This window comes from Scyliorhinus torazame, chromosome 17 (assembly GCF_047496885.1).
Source record: "Scyliorhinus torazame isolate Kashiwa2021f chromosome 17, sScyTor2.1, whole genome shotgun sequence".
Lineage (NCBI taxonomy): Eukaryota > Metazoa > Chordata > Chondrichthyes > Carcharhiniformes > Scyliorhinidae > Scyliorhinus > Scyliorhinus torazame.
The window spans coordinates 151,405,950-151,412,727 of NC_092723.1; the positions used below are offsets into that span (position 1 = coordinate 151,405,950).

Genomic DNA, 6,778 nt, shown 5'->3' on the forward strand with positions numbered 1-6,778 from the left:
TGGTTTAACCTTTAAATGCCCTTTGAATTCTCATGTTGATATATATATTGAATCATAGAATAATTATAGTGTGCTGATTATGTTATTGGACAAGTCATCATTCACAGTGGTAAAGATGGTTGCCAATCAACACTAGTAACTTTAAATTAGCACAATTGCTCATCATTTAGAGTGCTTCTGTCAGAATGACAATTGTGAAGGTAGCCAGGGGATACCATTGCAAGTGAAGAGGGGCCCTTAACCTCACCCAAAGCCAAACACCGTCTATGTGAAACAAGAAAACAATGAAGCAGCAGAGCAAACTTTCAGTCAATGATCAAAAATTGTAAACTGCAAACTACATGACTGGAAAAGGTACACAATTTGGTTTAACACCGGTGATACATTTTACTAGAGCCGGCTGTAGTTGACTGGAGCACTCATGTTGGAGGGTGAAGAATAGTGCACAGTTAACCCACCACACTCCTGTAACTGCGTTCCACTGAGTGAAAATTGCATTACAGGATTGGGAATACTGGCAGCATTGCTGCCATTTTGATTTCACCCATTCACACAAGAAACACATAACATGTTCCATTCTAATCAGTTAGAAGGCACCACCAACAGGATACTTTCTGAAGCATATGAAAGACTGCAGCTGTTACAAATATATAATTCTAGTGCTTGAACTGGGTAAAAACGTTGTTGTACATTATTACCTGACTGATTTGTAATCAGTTTGGTTTTACAATCTGCAAAGATATGTAATGGAATAAACACCCTGCCACCCAGATCCATTTCATAACTGAAAATGTCAACCATTATCAAACTGTGCAAACTCGGATTAGAACACCCCGGATCCAATCAATCTATCCAGTAGCAAGAACACAATAAGAGCAGCACTCAAACCCCATCAACACAGAACTGTCAACCTCTGACTTCAGCCATGCCCAAGTCCCCTGTCCCAGGCAATGATTGACCTCCCTCAACCAATCATAACACAGTCCGATCAGGCCTTGCTGTTGTTTGGCTCTTCCCCCGTCAATCAAAGGACGGGCCCCGCCCTCTGCTCAGGCTCGCAGTCGCAGTGCCCCCCACGGCCTGGCGCCGCCCGCACAGCCTGGAGCTGGCGTCAGCCTCGGGCACCGGCGGCATCTCCGCTTCGCAACGCCACGGCACTCACCTCGGTTCCGCCACGGAGGTGCGGGGGGAGAGGGAAAAGCCCGGTGTAGCTACGACTGCAGGCGGAGTCAGGACAGATGGTGGGCGGGTGCGGTCATTCTAGTCACCGTCAACAAGCGCCTGCCGGCCCCACACTCAACCGCCGCGCAGCCTCCCGGCACCAACTTCCGCTCAGCTCCAACTCCCGCGAGATCTCACTGGGCCAACACCTTGACAGCATCCAATCACTGTGTGAATACAGTGATATTACACTATGTGAATTCAGTGATATTACACTGTGTGTGACTGCAGTAATATTTCACTGACTGCAATGATATTACACACTGCAGTGATATTACACTGTGACTGCAATATTACAATGTCACTGCAGTAATATTACACTGTGAATAGTGATATTACACTGACTAGTGATATTACACCGAATACAGAAATATTACACTGATATTACACTAAATACAGTAACATTGCAGTGTGAATACAGTAATATACTGTGTGACCAGTAATATTACACTGAATACAGTAATATTACACCATATGATCAGTGATATTACACTTTATGAATAGTGATATTACAGCGTGTGACTGTAGTAATATTACACTGAATACAGTGATGTTACACTGACTTCAGTAATATTACACTGTGAATACAGTAACGTTACACTGTGTGACTGCAGTAATGTTACACTGTGACTGCAGTGATATTACACCGTATGAATAGTGATATTACACTGTGTGACTGCAGTAATATTACACTGAATACAGTAATACACTGACTGCAGTAATATTACAGTGTGTGAATACGGTAATATTACACTGTGACCGCACTAATATTACACTGTGAATACAGTAATATTACACTGTGACTGCAGTAATATTATACTATGTGAATACAGTGATATTACACTGTGACTGCAGTAATATTACACTGTGAATACAGTAATACACTGACTGCAGTAATATTACAGTGTGTGAATACGGTAATATTACACTGTGACTGCAGTAATATTATACTATGTGAATACAGTGATATTACACTGTGTGACTGCAGTAATATTACACTGTGACTGCAGTGATGTTACACTGTGACTGCAGTGATATTACACTGTGTGTGACTGCAGTAATATTACACTGTGACTGCAGTGATATTATACTGCGTGACTGCAGTAATATTACACTGAATGCAGTAATATTACACTGTGTGAATATTACACCATGAGTGCAGTAATATTACATCGTGTGAATGCAGTAATATTACAGTGACTGCAGTAATATTACACTGAGTGTGAATACAGTAATATTACACTGTGTGTGACTGCAGTAATATTACACTGTGCGAGTACAGTGATATTACATTGTGTGTGACTGCAGTAATATTACACTGTGTGACTGCAGTGATATTACACTGTGTGACCGCAGTAATATTACACTGTGTCTGCACTGATATTATACTGAATGCAGTAATATTACACTGTGTGAATACAGTGATATTACACCATGTGAGTGCAGTAATATTACTGTGTGAGTGCAGTAATATTACATTGTGTGTGAATACAGTGATATTACACTGAGACTGCAGTAATATTAAACTGTGACTGCAGTAATTTTAAACTGTGAATACAGTGATATTACACTGTGTGGCTGCAGTAATATTACACTGTGACTGCAGTAATATTACATTGTGCAATTGTAGTAATATTACAGAGTGTGTGAATACAGTGATATTACACAGAATGCAGTAATATTAAACTGAGTTAATATTGTGATATTACACTGTGTGAATGCAGTAATATAACACAATGTATGAATGCGGTGATATTACACTGTGTGAATACAGTGGCATTACACGGTGTGTGAATACAGTGATATTACACCATGTGAATGCAGTAATATTACACTGTGTGTGAATACAGTGATATTACATTGTGTGTGATTACAGTGATATTACACTGTGTGCATGCAGTAATGTTACACTATGTGTGAATACAGTGATGTTACACTGTGTGAATGCAGTAATATTACACTTTAGCACAGGGCTAAATAGCTGGCTTTTAAAGCAGACCAAGGCAGGTCAGCAGCGCGGGTTCAATTCCCGTACCAGCCTCCCCGAACCGGTGCCGGCTGTGGCGACTAGGGGCTTTTCACAGTAACCTCATTTGAAGCCTACTTATGAGAATAAGCGATTTTCATTTCATTTCATTACACTGAATGCAGTAATATTTCAGTGTGAGTGAAGTAATATTACACTGTCAATGCAGTGATGTTACACAGTGTGTGAATACAGCGATATTACACTGTGAATGAAGTAATATTACACTAGTGTGAATACAGTGATATTACAGTGTGTGTGAATATAGTGATATTACACTGTGTGAATACCGTGATATTACATTGTGGATGCAATAATATTACAGTGTGCGATTGCCATTATATTACACTGTTTGAATGCAGTAATATTACACTGCGAATGCGGTAATATTGCATTGTGCAAATAGTGGTATTACACTGTGGATGCAGTAATATTGCACTGTGTATGCAGTAATATTACACAGCGAATGCAGTAATATTGCACTGTGCAAATAGTGATATTACACTGAATACAGCAATATTACACTGAATTAAGTAATATACTGTGAGTACAGTAATATTACACTGAATACAGTAATATTACACTGAATATAGTAATTGTCATAATATCCACTCATGTATAGAATGAGATGCAGACAGGCAGTGATTGACACACAGGATGACCAGTAAGCACACAACACAGTGCAGCCAATCACCAGACAGGACACTACCACTATAAAGCCAGAGAGCATGAGATTTCCTGCTCTCTCGGGACCCAGCTACTGAGACAGTCAGAGTCCGCGAGCTAGCAAGTGCAAACACCATGCGGTAGCTAGTAAGTCTGGTCAGGCTACTACAAGGTCGCCAGTCAGTTCGGTATAGTGTTGACACACAGCTGAATATGTATATCAGTTCTATCGTTGAATAAAACAGTGTTGGATCTTCTCCAGTGTTAGATGTCTGTTTCTAGCTTCCCTGCATCGAGTGCAGTCCACATTGAACCGACCTGCCTAACACAGTAATAATGAACCATGTGAATACAGTAATATTACACAGTGAATATCGTAATTTTACACTGTGTAAATGTAATATACTATGAATACAGTAATATACTGTGTGAATAGTAATATTACATTGTGAATACAGTAAGATTACACTGTGAATACAGTAATATTACACTGAATGTAGTGATATTATATGGTGCGAATACAGTAATACACCATGTGTGAATACAATAATATACTGTGTGAATACAGTAATATTACACTGAATACAGTAATACACTGTGAATATAGTAATATTACACTGTAAATACAGTATTATACTGTGTGAGACTATAGTAATATTATACTGTGTAAATACAGCAATATTGCACTGTGACTACAGTGACATTACACTGTTAAAACAACGGTAGCATATTGGTTAGCACTATGGCTTCACAGCGCCAGGGTTCCAGGTTCGATTCCCGACTTGGGTCACTGTCTGTGCGGGTTTCCTCCGGGTGCTCCTGTTTCATCCCACAAGTCCCGAAAGATGTGCTGTTAGGTGAATTGGACATTCTGAATTCTCCCTCCATTTACCCAAACAGGCGCCGGAATGTGGCGAGTAGGGGCTTTTCACAGTACCTTCATGAAGTGTTAATGTAAGCCTACTTGTGACAATAAAGATTATTATAGAAGATTATAATACAGTAAAATTCCAGTGTTTCTACAGTATTATTAAACTGTGTGTGAATACAGTGATATTACACTGTGTGAATATAGTATTCCACTGTGTGAATACAGTAATATTAGTGTGTATGAATAGTGATATTACACTGCATACAGTAATATTAGTGTGAATGCAGTAATATTAGTCTGTGAATACAGTATTACACTGAATGCACTACTATTACACCGTGAATACAGTAATATCGCAGTGTGAATGCAGTAATGTTAATTTGTGAATACAGTAATATCAGTCAATGCAGTAAATCAGACTAGTGTGTGAATACAGTAATATCACACTGTCAATACTGTAATGCTTCATTGTGTTTGAATAGTGATTTACACTGTGTATGTGAATACAGTAATATTACTGTTGCTGCCCTCTAGTGATGAAACAGACAAATCAGTACTCAATACAAGGTTGATTCACTACAGCTTCATTTAACTCATTAAGACTTTAGTTATGTGCTTATTTGAATAGTCAAAGACTCACAACTTGACCTCCAAATACTGCCCAATAGAGAGAACTGGATGGGTTTCCTTCGGAGGGTGTGTGTTGCTCTGAGTTTCCAAACTCAGAGTCTTGCCTTGCAAATGTTGGTCCCAGGTTATTGCTGCTGAAATCTCGGAAATTCCTGCTTTTTATAAATTTTTAGTTCTTAGTTTATAGTTCATTCATATAAACAATCCTGCTGCACATAGGCATCATTCATCCTTGAGAGCCTTGCTTTCACTGTTTCAACACAAAGTGTTATCAGTGAAAAGACCACTTGCAAATTGTTGTTCTGTCTGTTCCCACAAAATTAATTTTGCTGAGTTGCAGTTTTCACACAAAGTCTGTTAACCTCTTTTACTAACATGCCTCGTGGCACAACGTTAATCATTTTTCCGACTCAGCATTACACATGTGCGTGTGAATACAGTAATATCACACGTGAGAATGAATAAAGTAATATTACACTGTGAATATATTAACATTACACTGTGAATACAGTAATGTTCCACTGTGAATACAGTAATGTTCCACTGTAAATACAGTAATATTACAAAGGTGTGTATAGTAATATTACACTTGTGAGAATACAGTAATATTAAGAGTGGTGTATGTAAATACAGAAATATCACTGTGGTGTGCGAATACATTAATATTTCAGTGGTTTGTCAATATATTGAAATTGTGTGTTTTAATATGGTAATATTGCAACGGTGACTACAGTAATATGCTGTTTCATGTGAATATGACATTATTACAGTGGTGTGTGAATCGAATAGTATTACAGTGGTGTGTGTAAATAAAATAATAATGCAATGCTGTGTGTGAACATAATATTGCAGCACTATGTGTTGTAATACCATAAGACTCTAAGACATAGGAGATGTAGGCCTTTAGGCCCATCGGGTCTGCTCCGCCATTCAATGACATCATGTCTGATCTGATATAATCCACAACTCCACTTGCCCACCTTATCCCCATAATCCTAGATTCCCTTACTGATTAAAAACCTGTCTATCTCAGCCTTGAACATACTTAACGACCAGCCTCTCTGCGGTAAATTCCACAAATTCACTAGCCTCTGAAGGAAGAAATTCCTCCTCACAGTATTCCAGATGTGCTCTAACTGGTGCCTTGTATTAGTTTAGCAAGAATTTCCAATTTTTATTCTACATTCCCTTTGAAATTTTAGGATAGGATATTTCATCAAGATGACGTAGAATGGCATAGTTGGTCCTGAATCTTAATAAAGGAAGCTATGAGGATATGAGGCGCGAGTTGGCTATGATGAATTGGGGAACCTTACTTAAAAGGATGAAGGTGAATGGGCAATGGCAAACATTCAAAGAGCGCA

General features: G+C 38.7%; 1 protein-coding gene across 2 annotated transcripts in view; it reads right to left on the reverse strand.

Annotated features, from left to right (window-relative positions):
• The window catches only part of naa60 (N-alpha-acetyltransferase 60, NatF catalytic subunit), a 34,515-nt gene extending 33,175 nt beyond the window's left edge, over nucleotides 1-1,340 (reverse strand). Inside the window, exon 1 of one of the 2 annotated variants that reach the window (XM_072481286.1) lies at nucleotides 1,163-1,340. The gene's annotated coding sequence lies outside the window, so the exon portion shown is untranslated. The remainder of the gene's footprint in view (nucleotides 1-1,162) is intronic. The other variant, XM_072481287.1, reaches the window with a different exon arrangement.
• Nucleotides 1,341-6,778: the final 5,438 nt, after the last annotated feature.